The following is a 19,599-nucleotide window of genomic DNA, read 5'->3' on the forward strand; positions in this document are numbered from 1 at the left end:
GAGGGAGTGGCAGGACCGGCGGTTTGTCGCTGAGCTTTGCAGAGTTCTGCCAACAGTGATGCCCGGCGTCCCCTGTCTCCGGCCACTTGAGGAATTCCAACCATTCCAGGCAGGAAAACCCACTTCAACTCCAGAGGTACAAACAACAAAGACACACAAAAGCTACCCCTGGAACAGAGAGAAAGGAAGGTATTTTCTCGGCACTCTTTTTTCTTGCTCGGGGTTCGAGATAAGTCATTTTAATTGAGAATAGGGACTGAGGGATCAGCCCGCGTCACCCCTCGGCTTCTAGATGAGGCCGCTGCACCTATTTGCCGTTAACAAAATTCTATGAGAGAAACCACAGAATTTGCTCTCACTGTGTGTGCGGAGATTCAGTCCACGTAGTGAGTCTCTGAACAGGCTTGGATAATGTAACACAGTAGTAGCTTTTGTCTCCGAGACTGTGGGAATAATAAAATGTAGTCACTACTAAATTATGTCGTGCACTGAAGTAGATTTTTACCATTAATTGGATCTAGGCCCTCTGACCTTCTCACAGGAAGCAAACTAAAGGTATAATAATTTTTATAAAGATGAGCTTTCCATACTTCCAGTAATTTTTTTTAAAAACATTGAAATGATTTCTGGACGGTGAAAGAACTCTGACTTTATCACTCCCAAGATAAATAAAGCTTCGATTTTTGAGGCTGTGGGGTGCATCCTTTGTCCCCCATGGCCCACCCCGCAGCCCAGGTGAGGACAATGCAGGGAAAGGACTCAAAGGCGGCTCAGGTTCAGAAAGAAAAATCTAATGGAATCCAGTGTGTATTTCTTTACTGATGTGGTAATGAACTTATTCGGACACTTCCCGTGGGGTAAAAAGCCAAGTGAAAGCCAAATCAATGCTTGACAAACTTAAATGTGTATATCCAGTGGTATTTTTTTTCCTTTGGGACTAAAGACCTTAACACTGATAAAACTCTGAAACGAAAATATGGAAAGCCAGCTGAGGGATCGAAAGCTGCTTCGTGGACCTCGGAGGTGACGTGTCCGGTATGCAGCAGGGGGAGGTCCCCACGGGTCTGAGCTCGCTTGGCACAGACTTCAGCTTGCTGCTCTATCTATCTCTATTTATTTTTAAGTCGAGCCTGTTTTGCATGGTCTTTGCCCCACATACTGGTCTGGCCAGGATTCTTCTGTCAATTTTCCAAGCGACGTTCATAAGTCACATGACAGAATTGGGCAAATATAAGGGTGGGTCCCCCCACCTGCCGTGTACACGATGCAAAGACTGGGACGACCTCCCTGAGCTTAAACATAGGACAGCCAAGCACGAGGTGCATAAGACGTGCTTGGGGAGTGCGGGTTAGTGGTTTAGCGCCAGGGAGTACATGAGAGAACATATGCATGAGGATGCGTTGCTGAGTTTCGCGGCCCCTCTGTCCTGCCGTCACTGGTGTTCGACGTCCCCCAGGCTCCGGCCTCTTCAAGGACCCCGACCATCCCAGGTTGGGACATATGAAGAGCAGATGCTCTCAAGGCCCCGTAAACTGCATCCCGCACGACATGGAGTGAGGACAACTTGGCAAGGCTGACTGGGTAACGGTGCACCCACCTTTAGTATTTATATATTTAAATGACCTAACCAAGCCATTTGATCTGCAGATGTGAGCTCACTGCCTTGAGCCGACCGCGTAGTAGGATTTCTCATGTGGGACAACTGCACCAAAGTCGAGAGCCAATCATTTTATTTTGCGATTAGATAATATGCAAAAAGCCCATGTCTGTGTGCATGCCCTTGTTCACATGTATTTTCATGAAATAATTTCAGAGATGTAAACACACCTTTTTATATTCCTTACTTGTACAGCCGTGGAGAGATAATTAACAACACACAAAGTATTTCATGAGTAAAGACATGAGATACACAATTAGACTTTCTACTGAACTGTCGGAGGTTGTTTGTGAGTGAGGTCAACAAGACGCTAGCTACATGGTTGAATGCTTTATTTGAAGTAAAGACATGTGATCCTTCAGTGAAGTTATTAGTGATGTGACAAAAAATCTTGAAAAACACTCATTTCAACGAGGAGCCGTAGCCAAAGCTCTGTACTAACAAGTGAGCTGCCGAGATGCAGCTTCGGGGAAGACATTATGCTCGCGGATGTTTGTCTCAATGGTACGACATAGGAAAAGCTGTCGCTCGGTTGATCTGCTCTTCTTGGCGAGAACTTTGTCACGATAATGCACAACATAGCTGGTGGATTTCCTCACTGGGTTAGAGTTTTCTTCTACTTCTTTGCCGACATTGAATCAGCACAGGTGTTGTGCCAATGAATCACCCACAGGTTTCACCTGAAGATGAACCTTGTTCCTGCCCCTCCAATAACACAGGTGGTGTGATGAGAAAAAGCACGGTCGGGTGTGTGAGCCCCACTGAAAGGACCAAAGTCAGGGAAATCCACCCGAGGCTGTGGATGAGGCAGGGAGGCTCGCAGGGCAAATAAGAATTTTTTTTTTTTTTTTAGATTTTATTTATTTATTCATGAGAGACTCAGAGAGAGGCAGAGGGAGAAGCAGGCTCCATGCAGGGAGCCCGATGCGGGACTTGATCCCGGGTCTCCAGGATCACACCCTGAGCCAAAGGCAGGTGCTCAACTGCTGAGCCACCCAGGCGTCCTGGCAAACAAGAATCTATCCTAAAAACCCTAGTATTCTTACATGGGATTCTAGCTCCTAGAAATCATCTCCCCCAAGTAAACACATGTTGGGTAGATGACAGAAAAAGGAACTATCCCTGCAGACCAAGAGAAAGCCTTCTCCCGGGGGTGATGCTAAACTCCATCAAGAGTCACAGACGACAGTGGGGAGCTGATGGGTCCCTGGCTGCTGTGGAGCCCAGGGGCAAGTGTCTGCCAGGACCCTGGGGTTGATCTCAGGGAGGAAACCGTGGCTCTCTGTCCCTCCGGTGTCTCAGGGCTGCGGGGACCAAGGCGCCAGCCCAGAGCGGCTGTCCTTATGTTCTCACATAATCAGGTTATGGAGGCAATAGGAGCTTTGCTCCCTTTGAAAATAATTTGAGAGAAATGTTTTTTTCTGGAGGATTTGGCAGGAAGTGTTCTCCTCTTGCTTCCAGTTTACCTAAGTACAGAAGCCATTTATGCACGCCATGACTCTCCATTGATCGAGAACCTTATTTTTTCTGTTTCCAAATTTGCTTCAGTTGCCCAGATACATACCTGTGCTCCCGAGAGGGAGCCAGCTGGTGTTTTATTCACCATCGATTTAGAATGAAGCCCAAGGAAGCAAAACACCCAGAAGCTATTCCTTTCTGGGCAAAAAAGGTGCTGCTCTTTTGTATTTTTTGTTTTCTTTCTTTTTTTTTTTTTTGAACTCGTGGTGTTCCCTGAAGCTACAAACTATTTCCTCTGTTGTCTATGTGAAGCTGTATCTGTATCTCACATACGATCGGCAGGGACGGAGCAGCCTCTCCCAGGCCGCAGACAACAGAGGCAGCCCCAGCTGCGGCTTCAGACAGTTCACACCGGGAAAACAACAGCCTCGGTTTGCAGGGAGATAATCGGAGCTTATTCTGATTAAAAGGAAATGAAGTATTTTAAGTGGCTGGTGGGCGAGGGGACTCAGGTACGGCCGCGACATCTGATAGGCGGGGTCGTCGCCCGTGTTGACAGCTGAGGTTTAGGAGAAAATGCTGCCGGGGAAAAGAATGCTATTCTCTTCCCAAACATCCAGCTATTTGTTTGAATATTATCGGCATTTTCAAGAGGGGCTTTCAAATGTGTGCAGAGCTTCAAAAATGCGGTTCTTCAGTTCAGCTTACGGAAACCTGTGAGATGGAGTGCAGCCACCAGAGTCGGCAGTTTTGTCACAAAAATAACCTGTGGGGAAAATGTAGAGTGAAGATGTGGTTCTTACAGCCACTTCTTACTGCTGAATTTGTTAAAGCCTCCTTAACCTGCACACGCACACGCGTGTACTTAGGCTCACGTGCATTTGTGACACAGTCGTGGTGATGCAGTGATTTCTAGCAAATATGGCTAACAGGCTCAGAAACCCACTTTCTGTCTGATATTTATGGTTTTTTTTTTGTGCTTTCTATACATATCAGAAGCATGGATTTCTATCTATCTATCTATCTATCTATCTATCTATCTATCTATCATCTATCTATCTATCTAAACTATTTTATTTATTTATTCATGAGAGACACAGAGAGAGGCAGAGACACAGGCAGAGGGAGAAGCAGGCTTCATGCAGGGAGCCCGATGTGGGACTTGATCCGGGAACTCCAGGATCATGTCCTGAACTGAAGGCAGGTGCTCAACCACTGAGCCACCTACGCGTTCCTGGATTTCTCTTAAACAATGTTACCTTCACACAAAGGAAAATGTCAATATACACGGATTCAGAGTTTTAGAAAACGCTAATATTTCAAAGAACATGCTCGTTCTCCCATTGACTTAATTAACCTCGACACATTCCTTTATTCATTCACGCAGCAGATGTGAGAGTCAGGGATCGCCCGCTTCCTGTGCACCAGGCTCCGTTCTGCGTGTTTGGGATACAAGAGGAGAAATCTGTCCCTCACAGAACACAGAACGTATGTTCTCATTTCAGGAGACAGACGGTAAAGGAGCAAACAAGAGAAATCCGTGTTCGGTCTGATGGGGGCATGTACTGCGGAGAGGAGCCCGAGGGGCTGTGTCAGCGCCTGGGGCCCACGGAGCAGCCCTGCAGCTGCAGGCGACCAGGCCCTGGGGACCAGCAGGATGTGTCTGGGGGCCTAAGAGCCAGGACTGCCTGGGAGACCTGGGGGCTGGCAAGCAGGTCGAGGCCGTGTTTGAAAACCTTTAGTCTGCCTTCTCCCCTTTATTTTTTATTTTTTATTGTGGTAAAATACACCTAAGATGAACTTTGCCTGTTTAATCACCTTCAAGGAAACGCTGACATGGAACCGGTTCACCTTGTGCAACCGTCACAGCCGCCAGCCTGGGACTCTCTCATCTGGCAAACCCGATGCCCCGACCCGTTGCTTTGTTCCCCCTTTGTCTTTGCATCTGTGCTCCCCACCCTGTGAGTCTATCCACTGCAGGGCTCTCGAGCCAGGGTGACCCAGTAGCATCTGCCCCTTGGCGACTGGCTCGCCTCACCCAGCGTGATGCTCGCAAGGTTCATCGGTGTCGTTGCCGAGCGGGTGTCAGGATTTCCCTCCTTTTTAAGCCTGTGATACTCTGTTCTCTTGAGTAAACACAATGCGCTTAAACAACCCGTCGATGTGCGTGACATCCACCTCTTGGCTCCTGGGAATGACGCTGCTGTGCGTGTGGCTGTGCACAGATCCGTGCAAGTCCCTGCTCTCTTCTGTGCACACCTAGAAGCGGGATAGCCATGCTCGGTCCTGTGAGGGGCCATAGTGCGGTTTTTCCGCAGTAGCAGCTCCCCCTGCCTTCCCACCAGCAGCACACAGGGTTCTAACGTCTCCGCATCCCCAATGACACTGGTTGTCTTCTGTGGTTTGGTGACTTGGCTTCTCTTTGGCACAAGGTCACAGGGCCTAGGGCAGAGGCATGCAGGCCCCCAGGAGGCATGGCCGTGAGCATGGCCGTGGAGCGGCTGTGCTCTGGGAGTGAAGCTGTGTGTGTCACTGATGGATTAGGTGTCGGCCAAGAGGGAAGGATGCCCTCCAGGAGGAGCCCGGGGCATTGAGGAAGGCGCTCCTCTGCTGAGACATCTGTGGGAGGGGTGCCAGTTTGCAGATGCGAATACAACACAGGTTGTCTCTGCACACAAGACTAGGACGGGCTGGGCTCTAACTTGTGCATTTCTGGCAAAATCCTGAGCAAGCTCAGGGAACCGTAGGACACAGCATTGGAATGGTGACCTGTCATGCAGCAGCGGCCAGAAAAAGGCTGACTCGGATGACCCACTGCATTTGTTCCCCTTCTGTCTTTGCACCCATTTCCTTCCTGTCTCTGCTCCCTCGTCCCGTGTCCCTAGAGCCCAAGTCTGCCTGGTGGCAGTGGCTTCTGTGTGACGTCTCTGTGCCCCGCTGGTACTCACTGGTGCTCAATTATGTGAGCTCGATTATGTGAGCAGCCAAGGATGTACCTGAAGTTCCCTGCAGCCTGAGAGTGGTGGGGCCGGTGGTGTGGGATGGATGGGGCCGTGTGCTGGGCTGTGGTGGTGCCTGCACAGGCTGCTGCTCCTCTGAGAGCATCCTCCTCTGAGGATGCATCTGCATCCTCCCTGAGGCCCCAACCCCTCCCCGCCCCAGACGAGCCCTCCCCACACCCTCCCATCCTTGCTCTAGCTCTTTTCCTGTTCTAGATTGCATCATGAGGAAAACCAGGTCTTCTCTACCTCCCCCACGTCAGCCCCACCTGCTGTAACCCCCAAGTCTCCCAGGAGCACCTGGAACCTCCTTCTAGGCGGTCTTCCTTCCCTCCTCGTTGCAACCTGTGTCGATTCCCCTCCTCTTGGAAACCTTACGAGGTTTGCCAGTTGTGAGCCACGCGGGCATGTCACCACATTTCTTTGTGGGAATACACCTTGCTTCTTACCTCGATTAGCAGAGCGTCTGGGGACAGGAGCTGTTTCTGTGATTTTTCTGTCTTCCTGTCATTTCCTGACTCCATGGCAGATAGATTAGGACACGGTCGACAAACACTTGTGGAGAGAGGATGTGCCGTATGCATCACACACTAGAGCATCTCGAGTTCTCTTTCACGTAACTATATGGTTTACTTTACTATAAATAATACAGGGAGTGAGATCACTGGTGTGAGATAGCCCCTCATTTTGGGGAATGGTGGCCCATCCTTCTGCAAGGACTTGAGTCTCATGTGAGCACCAGGGTCTGGATGGGAAGATGAAGGACTCACACCGGATGCTCTAGCTTGGTGGTACGCTTGTGTGGAAGTCCAGACATGAAGTCGCTCCACGAGGAGCGGTCTTCACTGGTCTCACTGGGGGAGTGAGTGGGAACACACGCTGTCCCAGGCTCTGGATGTGTGCCTGTGTTTGGGGTGCCCGGCACTCATGTGGGCCCCAGACGTCCCTCTGTGGGACTCACCTCTCTTACTGCAGGTGGCGTGGTGCCAACCACCCCTCAGGAGAAGCGCTCTGCAGACTGCCTGGTGGTGTTGAACTGTGTCTTCCTGGGGCCGGCCCTGGCCCACACTATTTACTCTCCATGTTCTAGTTCAGGGCTTTGGCTTTTCTGTTTAACTAAGTGGGTAGCATTCAGCACACTGCGAAGAAGTCTGAGAACTGGACGGGCACAGTTCTCCATGGAGTTTCACGACGCTCAAGGTCCTGTGGGGTGTCTTTCTCCGGCCTGGGGCCGACACAATGCCTTGTTGGTGGCAGGCACTCTTCCGTGTTTCCTGGGAGAACAAAAGGACACTGTGGCCATGGGGCCGCCCCAAACTCTGAGCTTGCAGCCTGGCTTGGGGTGGGGGAGCGCCTCTGTGGTTACCAGGGCAGGTTACTACTGAGCGAGAATGTCTTCCGAGATGTCTTCCAGTCCCCTGGAAATTCTATCCACCAACAGTAACCTGCCAGGGATCAGATTGCAAGGCAAAAGTCATCCTATGGGGGCCAACAGAGTCCTCAAAGTTTTATTCAGTAACCTCTCTGCACAAAGCTATTTTTTTTCCTTCCTAAGTGAGAAACAAAACCAGAATTCTAACTCCGCGTTAAACCTAAGCAAACAGTGGTGAACACAGTGGATTATGCGGCTGTAACTGGAGATAGGCCCCACCCTGAGCAAACGGTGGAGCCCGCAAGTTGGTCTTTGATGCCGTCTCCTCCCGCGCCCGGCCTGCCCGGTCCGCGCCCTCGCAGTCATCTGTGGGGGTGGGGGTGGGGGACACTTCAAAGCCAGCCTGCACCTCCCGCGCAGCCCCGCCCTGCCCTGAGATGCGGGCGGAGCCTTGCAAGGAGCCCTCATTCACAGCTCCAGACGCAGGGCAATTTGTTCTTGCTGCTGTCGACTTTGAACTCGGTATCTCAGATTTCTCTCTGTGTCACTGGCTTTGAACTTCCATCCTTCAGTGCCTGAATTATCTCTTTACAACTGCGCCCTGATACCTGCCAGAGGGCCTCATGAATTCCAATCCCCCACCTGCCTGGACTGAGCCCATACCTGCTGCTTGAGGCCTCACCTGTCCCAGTCACACCAGATAAAGACCGTGGACCTTGGATGTGTTTGGGACTCTCCTTAACAGTCACCCTGCATCTTTGCTGCTTCGAAGGGAGCTTTAAGTTTACAACTGTGGGCAGAAGCAGAGAAAAATGGAGCAGTGCATGAGAGCGGGCGATATGCACCACAGGAGAAAGCTCAGCACCCCCTCCCCACGCCTGCAGCGTCTGGTCCCTTCCCTCTCTGTCCCTTTCTTCCCCTGACCATCTTCCTATCCGATGATGACTCTGGTCTAGCCAGTTAGCGCCTGGAGAGCGCCTCCCTGACGAGGTCACTTCCTGAAGAGCAGATGCCTCTCCTGGGGCTCGTCCACCTGCCGGTCCCTCCACCCGAGTTCCAGGACTCGGTAACTAATGTGGGTGGCTTTCGGTTTTTTTCCAGATCTCAGGCCCACGGGTGTACCTATGGCTCCTAGATGAGACGTAAGACCAGGTTTGAATACAAATGAAGATCTGCAAACCCAGACTGAGCTTTCATCACCGAAACAAGAAAAATAAACACAATTGCAACTTGTAAATGGAGCCAAAATGAACGGCTATCTAGACTTGTTTTTTCTGCTAATTCCAGAATTTTTTTTTTTCTTAAAAATCAAGATGTAATCACCATCATAGAATTCTTGAGCGAGATCTGGTCCTCCCCCTATTTTTAAAGGCAAGGAGACGGGGGCCCAGGGTTCAGTGTCTAGGCCGCCGTTTGCTATGGTGACCCAGGGTGGGGCCGGGCCCCCTGGCCTTTCTGATTGGACTTGCAGCACCTGAGCGGGCAGGGCCGGGGCTTCCTCAGGTGTAACCTGCCCTCCCCCTGGGCCTTTCTCCCATGTGACCAGCTTCTCCAGGCAGCGTCGCTGATTGGAATCTGCACCAGGGTGGAGGGCCTTGTTTGTCCATGGACGTTTGCAAGCCCTTGGAATCATGCCTGCCTGGCCTCAGCACTGTGTGTGTCGGCGGACTGACGGGTTCCCCGAGCACCTCCTGAGCTTTCTGACTCCATGGCTCTAAATGGGACTTTTTTTGCTGAAAACTCTTACTTTTCTCCACCTATCCAAAACCTATCCCATTCTTTATTTTTTAAAAGATTTTATTTATTTATTCATGAGAGACAGAGAGAGAAACAGGCTCCCTGCAGGGAGCCTCATGTGGGACTCGATCCCAGGACCCTGAGATCCACACCCTGAGCCGAAGGCAGATGCTCAACCGCTGAGCCACCCAGGCATCCCAACCCATCCCATTCTTGACTTCAAGCTCAAATTTTCTTGTGCAATCTTTCTGAAGTGCTCCTGCTTCTTCCTCCCAAGTCCTGTTGTGGTTCCTCCTCTGTATATTATTATTTGCAATGTGGTTTTCTTATTTTTCTAACACTAAGCAACCAGGAAAATATCTTATATAAGATGGTACCTGTAAATAGCTCTTCAGTGATGTTGGTTCTATAAATGAATACTTATGTGATTGTCTTTCTGTTGGGGGCTGTGGGGCCTGGCTTCAGGGTGGACGTGGTGAGTCATGGCGTCCACAGAAAAGACATGTTCCAAGTGGGGCAGGTGCTTATAGGCAGACCCAATAGCAGCCACGGCTGGGGTTTGGACAGGCAGGGAGGACTTTCTAGGCACCCCCACCTCCGTGAGGCAGGAGCTGGCAGGTAGTCTCGGCATTCATGGGTTTGGATGCGGAGAAAGGGCACAGGTACGAGAAGCCAGGATGGGAGCCTGAGGAATGTGAGGAGCAGAAGTACCATCCTCTCAACCGCCGAACCAGCCTGAAGACAAGTGTAGGGGTGAGGGCGGACAGAGGTGGGTGTGACACACTGGGGTCTGGATGATGGGCTAGCGGGTCATATATTAATAATTTTCTGATTCTTCTGTTTCTTGATATTACAATTTCAAGATCTTAGCAAACATCTCTTTCCAGTAATTAGAGTTCCTGAAAGTCATGCGCCCTTGGATTAAAAGAAACATTAAAATGTTGTTTTAGAGCAACACAAACATTTCCCCTGCAGAGTCACTGGACATCCTCCTTGTTTCCAGGTCACCAAACTCCAAGCTGACGGGCTGGGGCTCTGTAGGCCTGAGGTCCTGGGTGGAGGGGCCCTGCATTGGCCTCCTGCTTGCCCCAGCCCCACTGGGCTGCCCCAGGGTGCCTTGTCCAGCCAGTTGGCCTCCTCTGCAGGGGATGCCCAAGCCTGGAGAGTCAGTCTTGTCCCGGGTTTCAACTAACCCCTCTAGAGGCTGGTGATGGGTCCCTACGCCCGATGGGCAGCACCTTCCTGCTGGTGCTTCTCTGCCACTCCTTCTGCAGCCCTCCCTGCCACAACCCTCCCCATCCTTGCCCCTCCCTTCCCCCATCCCCTCTCCTCTCCCCCTTTCTCCATCCTTCCTTCCCCTACTCTCCCCCTCCTTCCTCCTCCCACCTCTTCTCCTCCCCTCTCCTTTCCATCCTCCTCCTGCCCCCCATCCTCCCCTTGAGCTTGGCTTCTATCTTCACCCAGACTAGTTTCTTCTTCCCACCCCACTCCTGGAATGCCTCTCTTCCTTCTGTCTAAATCTTCATCCGTCCATAAATGTCTGGTAGATGCCATTTTGTCCCATAAATTACATAAAATTTTTTTTTATTTAAAATTTTTTTTTCGGGATCCCTGGGTGGTGCAGCGGTTTGGCGCCTGCCTTTGGCCCAGGGCGCGATCCTGGAGACCCGGGATCGAATCCCACATCAGCTCCCGGTGCATGGAGCCTGCTTCTCCCTCTGCTTCTCCCTCTGCCTATGTCTCTGCCTCTCTCTCTCTCTCTCTCTCTGTGACTATCATAAATAAATAAAAATTTAAAAAAATCTTAAAAAAATTTTTTTTCCTAAATTAACTTTTAATTTTACTAGATCTAGAGCTTCCCAACTCCTACATCCCCTGTGATTCTTAATGTCTCTGCTGGAAGCCATGATGCCCCATGTGCCTGGCCAGCACCGCAGGGGACCTGCCCAAGGTCACAGCTGAGTTTATTGTGTGGGGTGCAAGCCATCACTCTGGCTGCCCTGCCCCCTTATAACTCTGTGGGGACAGGCTGTCTCTGTCTGAGGGTCCTTGAGGCCTGCTGCCTCTTTCCCGCAGCACTTTCAGACCCTCAGCTGGCCACTGTCACCTGCCTTCCCCCCACAGCTGGCCGGGGACCAGCTCCAGGTCGTTTCTGCTCAGTCCTCGGCTTCCTGGGCTCCTCTCTCAGCCTGCATTGCCAGTTGCAGTGTGGTTTTTGTGGCATGAAAATACATATCCATTAAAAACAGCATTGAGAGCAGAAGACATTTAGGCTAATAATACTTTGCACTAAGTGCCGTGCAGTTCACCTACAAACCAGCCAAGGTCTCAGCCTTCTGGACTCGAAATTGCAAGCAGGAGTGTATCATCCTGTAGGAGCCAAAGTTAGATGGCTCCAGGTCTGCAGGCGATCAGGTCGGAAAGAAAAGGCTTGAGTGAGCCCATCCTAGCAGCAGCCTCCTACCTGCTGTGTCTCTTCTCTGTCGAGATTTAGTCCTCAGTGCAAGTGGCTGCTGCAGGCAGGGCTTGATCCAGCTCCGTGACTGTGGGAGGGTGAGACACACAGCACAGGCCCTTCCCAGCAGGAGCTGGACTGCCTGGGGTGGTTCTCCACCCCCACAACCTGGCCAGGGTAATGAGCGCGCCTAGAGTCTGTGCAGTGTCTGCCGCTGTCACCCCCCTCCCCAATTCATTCATTCATTCATTCATTCATTCATTCATTCATTCAGCAGTGTGGGACCCTCACTACCTGGGTGGGGTTGGTAGTGACGGAGCAGAGACAGATCCATGTCTCCAATTTGGAGAGTTGTGGTTCCCACCTCTAACTGCACATCTGCAAATGCTCAGCGCATTCCCCTCTCTGGGAGACGGCCCTCTACGAGTAGCTCTGTGGGTTTCTACTGTTAACCTCTGGGTCATGTTATTGCTGTTATTAGACACCTCTGGCATTTAAAACACTTCATATGCACATAAATTTCACCACACACACACGCAGAAAGTCCCACAGAAAGCACAGTATCGCCAAGAAAGTGACGCTATGGCTTCTGTAATCTCAAATTAGCTAGTCTTACATTAGTAGGAAGAGATTCTGGGATTTTACTAGGCCTGCTTGCTTTTAGTTACAGTGCTTGGTTTAGGTCAGCAGTGTCCCTGTGATGCTTCAGGTGGTTCAGTCCCCCGGATGGATTTTAAAAATATCTTGAGGGGTGGGGGAGACACCTGGGTGGCTCAGCGGTGGAGCGCCTGCCTTTGGCTCAGGGCATGATCCCGGGGTCCTGGGATCCAGTCCCACATTGGGCTTGCCGCAGGAAGCTTGCTTCTCCCTCTGCCTGTGTCTCTGCCTCTCTCTGTTTGTCTCTCATGAATAAATAAATAAAATCTTAAAAAAAATACCTGGGAATACCTGGGTGAGTCTTCATGTCAACACTGTGTGCCGTCCACCCAATGACCTGGCACTGACTGTGACCCTAAGAAGTGAGACCAAAACTGTGACGTTTTGCCCCTCTCATGATGACTTGATAATTGTGGGCCATTAAAAGGATGGATTTGTTTTAAGCCCCTGAGCCCATAAACACTGGGCAGGACTTCCCCCACCGTCCTGTTGTAGAAGTCAGCATGCTGAGTATCCGTGTGAGTGCTATACTATTAACATTTCCAAAACAGCACAGGTGTGTGTTTGCCTTCTTGGTGGAATTTCATGTTGACCAAGAACAGGGGAGGAGCCTGGGCGCACTTGGAAGAGAGGTGCCTTGGAGGGCACTCCTGAGCTCATGGTCACCCTGCTCTTGGCCCTTGGACGGTCGCCAAGCCTCAGTGTCCTGGTCTGCATGGTGGCTCGTAGCTGGCCCCCATGGGGTTGGGAGCCTGGGCCACGACACCGGTGGGGGTGTTTGAGAACACGCTGGTGGCAGAGGCCAGCCCAGCCTGGAGGGCGTGCACGTTCCTTGCCCATGCAGCTTGCCTCCCCAGATACATGCCAGCCACCGTCAATGACACTCACGCTTAGCAGCAGTGGTGGCTGCGAATTCTTTCACCTTGTCTACTTTCTGAAGCTTGAGCTCAGCTCCTCTGAAGATGTGTTTCCGGACCTATAGGTTCTAGATCACTGTGGATTCATTTTCAGGTTTCTGGAATAGTCTCCATGGATCCGGGGACCTGTGCATCACAGTCAGAGGGGACCATGGCACCCCAGACAGCACCTGGCTCAACTGGGGGACAGAAAAGCAGGAGGAAAGCCATGAGTGGCTGCTGAACCTCCTTAGGAAGGGATGAGGCCCTCTGTCCAATGCTGGGTTGTCTTACCGGGGATTTAGGTATGAGGCAAACAGAAGCTCCAAAGTCATGACAGCAAATATGGTCTCGGAAAGAATGTATTTTTTTAAAGCATTGAAGAAATTGTCAAGAAGAATCAAAATGTGTTGAATTTTTTAATACCCATTTTTGGGGGATAATAGTGTTTTTGTTGAATTAAATATGGGGAGTAGCGACCTTTTGGGGGACTTAAGGCCCCTGAAGATTCTCATTTGGTCTTGATTTAATACCATAGGTAGAAGGAAGCTTCAACAATGCTATCAGAGATTCATGAACAGGAGGGTGAACACGACTATCAGGTCAGGGCTTTGCCCCGATGGAAATGCAGGATGTCGGAGTGCAGAGGAGTATTAACCAGTGTGCCCCAGATGTGACAGCAGAGAGAGGAGAGGTAGGTGCAGACCAGCAGTGCTGGCCTCCCAGAGATCCATATGGCCTGCCCGGCCTTGGTTCTTGCGGCTGTGTTGCTTCCTGTCCTTCCAGCACCGAGCGAACAGGCTGGTGTGCGTGGACCTTGCAAGCTTAGCTAAGGGTAAGCAGGGGGCGGACGTGCCAATGGTCAGGCGTTCACTATGCGCATGGCAAGGATTTACTACTTCCTAGAACCACAGGAAGTGGTAGCATGAGAAAAATATGAGCCCACACTTGGGTTCGTGCTTGCCTTCACAATGGTCTCATCTGTTGTTAAATGGATAGATGACACGATCTGAGCTGTGAGGATGCACATAGAACGCTGGACCAGGGGCGGAGGGGTGTTCATGTGGTTTAAAGGCTGTTGGTGTTTTAACAGTCTTGGCATCTGTGGGAAGCACACAAGCTGCGAAAGGTGAGATGGCTTCCTAACGGCCCGAGGCTGTTCCAGTGGAAGGCTGGTGGCTAAGTCCAGTGGTTCCAGCAGGTGACGGTAGATTGGAAGACCACATTCCCGTGGGCAGCAAAAGGGAGTAGGAGCTTCCCGATCCCCCGCCATCCATCTCCAATCCCTCTCCTACCCCTCCCCGACCCCTCCCTCCAAACCAGGCAGTTACCTTGACCACAGTTACGCAGCTTTAGCACCTGGTGCCTTTCTCGTCTCTGGAAGAAGGCCTCGAGCAGGAATGAGCAAGTGCAGCTCTTTGGAGAGTGACCTCAGCACGACTGATGCCTGCGATTGCATGCAGGCTCTGCCTTTTTATGATACCCCCCCCCTTCTTGGGGCCCTTCCATGCAATGGGAGGACCCCTCTCCTCCCTCTTGTGTGGGCTGCAGGGTGCAGCTGGGGTGCTCGGGCAGGCAGTAAGCCACACCTGCTAGCCTTGGTAATGCAGCCCAAGGTGAAGCCCACCTGTACCCGCGCCCCTCCTGCAGGAAGCACACTCAGCAGAGTGCTCTTCTGAAGCATGGACAGCGCGTGATGCTGGGCATACCCAGCCTATGTTCCCAGCCTCTCTCTGACCTGGGCAGCAGGTCTCTCCCAGTTCCAGGGAGCTTTCTTGCTTCTTGCTCGGGGTTGTTTTCTCTTGGCCATGCTGCCAGCCTCACATCCTCCAATCGCCCTGCCTTTGGGAAGCCATTCGGGTGGCTTTTTGCACATCTCCAGATCCCACGTTTCCTCCTTCTGTTAGTGATGGGGACCATCTTTATACCACACTTGTCCTGCCATTGGACTGGTTGCTGTCCACACATAATGAAGTTCCAGCTCTGAAGGTTGGGGGCGTGGGTCTAGGTATCCCCTTCCCCAGGCTCTGTGTGCAGAGTGAAGGCTGCGAAATGTGTGCCGGTGGCTGCTTTCTGCAAGGATTCTCCAAGAAGTGCTCATGGTTGTTTGTCAGAGGAAGATATCTCCAGTGGCCTGCATGCCTGGTTTTCTAATTTTCAACAGGGTCTCTCCTCTCTCCATGTCACCCTGTCACCCACACCTGAGTGTCAGTGTCGAGGCCTTGGTAGGGATTTGTAGCTTCTCCCAGCATTCTTTAGCAGGTCCCCTGCTCACGGGCACCATCCGAGCTTCCCACTGCTTAAAATACCTGCGCGTCAAGTCCCCCTGCTGCATTCCACTTATTGACTTCAATATTTGTTGATCGTCTGTCATATTCCAGAAGGTGTTGGGGGCCATGGGCATACAGAAGCACACAAGGCAGGGAATGCATGTGCTCACCATGTACTTATATCCTATGGGGAGAGATGGACAACTAGTAAGTGAATGAATGACCGTTTCACTTAGTCATACATGGTAGAGAGTGACCGGCAGCACTTTGTGCGGGGGTTGGGGAGGCCTCTGTGGGGACCTGGTGTGTGAAAGCAGACCTCACGTCTAGAAGGAACCATGTTTGTGGAGAGCAGGGAACAAGTTTAAAGGACTCCATGGGAGCTTAGAAGAAATGAGGAATCTCAGCTGACTTTGCTAATATACCTGTGTGCAGAGTGTACTGAAGGGTGTTATGATGTTTACCTAAGTCAGTAGCTTATTAAAAATGCATTATGCTACGTGTGGCTTATTCCAGAGAACAAGGATGGCAATTTCTCATCGCTGGAAATTTCTCTTTGTAACTCACCACATTAACGTGCTAGAGCAGAAATAGTCCTATGGCTCCCTCAGTAGGTGCTGAAGACACAGTTGATGAAGTTCAACACTTGCTTATGAAGAGACTTCTCAGAAATTAGGGATATAGAGAAATTCGCTTAACTTTAGAAGGTTGAATAAACAGAAGTGAACAGTAAGCAATGTGTTTTATGGAAAGGCCTTAGGAAATTTCTTTGGGATTAGGGTTGAGACAGGGATGACTGCTCTCCCGGGTGATGTCCAACACATGTCCTTGCCAAAGAAACAGGACAAGGAAAGTGAATACAAGGATACATGGCATAAAGGTAAGAGGAAGAAGAACCAGATGGACATTTTTCATATGATGCAATTCTCTATAGAGAAAATGTAGCGGAGTCAGCAGATAAGTTGTTGGAACCACAAGAGGGGCTAGTGGAGAAGCTGGACTCCAGGCTGACCTGCAGTTCTTAGCTGTATTTTCTCTCATCAACAGCAAGACCATTGGATTCTGTGATGTGAAGAAGGCCCCATTTGGAATAGTTACACAGACAGAGTGTAGAACTTAACCTGACCTGCTTATAAGAAAATTTAAAAACTCTGTTATGGAACATAAAGAGAGATTTTAATTAATGGAAAGACACATCAAGTTCATGGACAGGGCAGTTTAGCATTGTAAAGATGTCAATTTGTCCCAAACTCATCAATAATTTCACTGTAATTTCAGTAAAAATTCCAGTAAGATTTCTTTCAGGAACTCAAGAAGTGGATTTATTTGGAAAAATGAAGGTGTGTGAATAACGTAGAGATTTTTGTAAGAGACCAAATGGGAAAAATCCTCTAGCACATAGTAAGGGGTATTAAAAGACAACGGTAAACACAGAACACCTAACCAAACCAAACCAAGGAGAGAATTTGGTTTTTGTGCAAAACCTAACTAGATCAATTGGGCGGGACAGAGGGCCCAGAAACGAACACTTGTGTCTGGGAACCTGCTGTCTGATTGATGGCCCCCAGGCAGAAGGATGTGCTCCTCAGAGTCAGTTTGGCAAAACTGACTCACTAATGGAAAGGAATATTATAGCCCCACTTCATACAACATCTAGAGTTAAACTTTCTGCAAATTAAAAAAAAAAAAAGCTATACAATTAACAGAAGAAAATGTAGTGGAGTATCTTTGTGATCTTGAGGTGGGACATGTGTCAGAAGACCCAAGGTCTTAAAGTGAGACAATTTTGGAGTGGTTGCCTCCCAATTGAAGATTTCTCTTCAGGGAAGATCATCATTAATGAACTTTTCAGGTGGGTAGGAACGTAGAAGATGTTTGTAATGTCCAAACAAGACTATATTAAGGATTCCTGTAAATTGATAAGATAAAGACTTGAACTTGAATAGAAAAATGGGCAAAGGACATATGTAGCTTAGGAGTTTCTTAGAAGGAGAGATGGCTTGGGAGCAGCACATTGACTGTGCCCTGGACCCTGAGATGGGGACGGCAGCATCTCCCTGGTGTGAGGTGGAGGCAGGTGGGGGCTACGAAGGTCCTTGAGGGCTTTGCCCAGAGCCTCTCTTCACAGTGGTCAGTGGCAGCTGGTGGCTCCCAGTGATGTCTCACTGAGGATCACCTGCAGCTGCAGGGGGCCACCTGGCCCAATGATACATCTCTTCCTTCCAGAAGGTGATTCATGTGAGGACGCAAAGGCCCAGCCCTGCTGCCTGCGTTTGCAATGATTTTGGGAAGGATTCCTCAGCTTTGAAGGTGCCCATGAAAGTGGATGAGGCCTTGGTGTCAACCATGATGCTGTTTGCTTATCCTTCTGCCCAATCCTGCCTACCTTGTGCTCTCACAGTTTATCTGCCAAGTGCCTCCCGATGGACCTTCCTGTACCATTCCTCACCCCAGAGTCTCTTCCCAGGGGGCCTGATTCACAGTTTAGGGTGGTGGCAGGGGTGTTGAAGTCTCTTATTGTGTGCAGGGCTCCTCTCTCTCCTCCCCTTTGTCAGCCAGGAGGCCCAGAGGACACTCCACTGCCAAGGTCCTGAGAAATGTAGAGATGAGAGTCGTAGAGTCTTCGTGAAGCCCAGAATGCTGGGCCCTCCCTAAGCCATGGGCCATGGAAGGAAATGCTGCCTTTGAAATGGGTGTCCTGCTTCCAGTGGGCACCTTGTCCCCAGGTATAAGTTCCAAGTGGTAGTCTTTTACTTTGGAGATGAGATGGGAATGGTTGGCTGTCATTATGGGCAGCAGGTGCGGAGTGACAGTAAGCGTGCTTCAAACTGCAGGGCACTTGACATGGCTGGTTGGCCACGCTGTCCTCAGGGGTGAAATTGGTGGGGGCCAGCTGGCTAGTAGTATTAATATGGAGCCCTTCCCAGGGGGACAGAAATGGTGACCTAAGGCATGGCCTGCAGTTTGCCAGGCCTGGGCCAACTCATTGCCTTGGAGCCCTTTGATGAATGGGAAGATTGGGCCCTTTTGAGGAAGGGGCTCTGTGTCCTCCTACGGGTGGATGGGACACATCTTCATCTGAGCTTGCCCAAGGGGGCCTGAGGATGTGCGGCCGTGCAAATGTGTGCTGGAGAGAAGGACACCCAGACTTTTGGGGATTATTTGAACCAGCTGGAAGTTGGAGCTAACGAATCAAGTGCTGCCATGCTTCATGGGTCAGGTGGGGGCTTTCAGAGGGTGGAGGACAGTGGCCTGATGTCATCGCACCCAGCAGAGCAGGTGTGCTGGCCTGTGCTGTGGTCATCTGGATGAGTCACTGCTCCCGGACTTCTTGGGCTCCAGGGTCCTTGGTCGTTCCTGTGACAGCAGCTGTGATAGTTTTGAGCCCCGGTGTGGAAAGCCGGCTAATATGGCTGTGCCCGTGGGGGCTCTGGTGTCTGCGGGCATCGGTCTCAGTAGCTCCAGGGACTGGCTGCAGTGGCAGGGGCTCCTGAGGCCTTTGGTAGTTCCCACGGTGGCATCATGGCATCAGTGCTGGCAGGACTTCCTCCCTGTCCTTCCAGCTCTCTGGAGCTGTGGCCTTCTGCAGTACCTCTTCACTGGGTTTCCGCCCATTCTGAGGGGCTCCTTTGGCCATTCCTACAGTTTTGTAGCCAGTTCTTTAAATTCAATCCTCTTCATTTGAAATACCCAGTGTGCTTTCTATCTTCCTGGTCGATCTCTGACTCAGGAAGTTTACCACTAATCAGATATTCTTGATTTCCAGTTATTAGAGAAATAAAAGAACAATAATGAAATACTGCTGTACATACATAAAATGACCAAAAAAGTGGACAATCTTTTAGTATCAAGCATTAGCAAGGATGTGGGGAAGTGGGAGTTACCCCACATTCAGAGGGAAGGCAGGTGGGGCAACCACTAAGGGGCAGGCTGGGATTCTGTAGCAGGAGTAAATACTCAGGATCTCATGATGCAACCGTCCCACTCCTGGGCATGCCCCAGAGAAGCTGTAGTGCACAAAACTGTATGTTTAGTGTTTGAGATGTTTGTTCCAGTGTTGAATGTAGTGTTGGGAAGTGGGAAGCCCCCTGGTGGGGC

The 19,599-nt window shown here is 50.6% G+C and overlaps 1 long non-coding RNA gene across 2 annotated transcripts in view; it reads left to right on the plus strand.

Moving 5' to 3' along the window:
* Window positions 1-8,722, plus strand: part of LOC144284029 (uncharacterized) — an 87,665-nt gene extending 78,943 nt beyond the window's left edge. For both annotated transcript variants that reach the window (XR_013352504.1, XR_013352505.1), the window contains one exon: window positions 8,588-8,722. This is a non-coding gene — a long non-coding RNA (uncharacterized LOC144284029). The remainder of the gene's footprint in view (window positions 1-8,587) is intronic.
* The last annotated feature ends 10,877 nt before the right edge of the window (window positions 8,723-19,599 follow it).

Source organism: Canis aureus, chromosome 15 (genome assembly GCF_053574225.1).
Source record: "Canis aureus isolate CA01 chromosome 15, VMU_Caureus_v.1.0, whole genome shotgun sequence".
Classification (NCBI taxonomy): domain Eukaryota; kingdom Metazoa; phylum Chordata; class Mammalia; order Carnivora; family Canidae; genus Canis; species Canis aureus.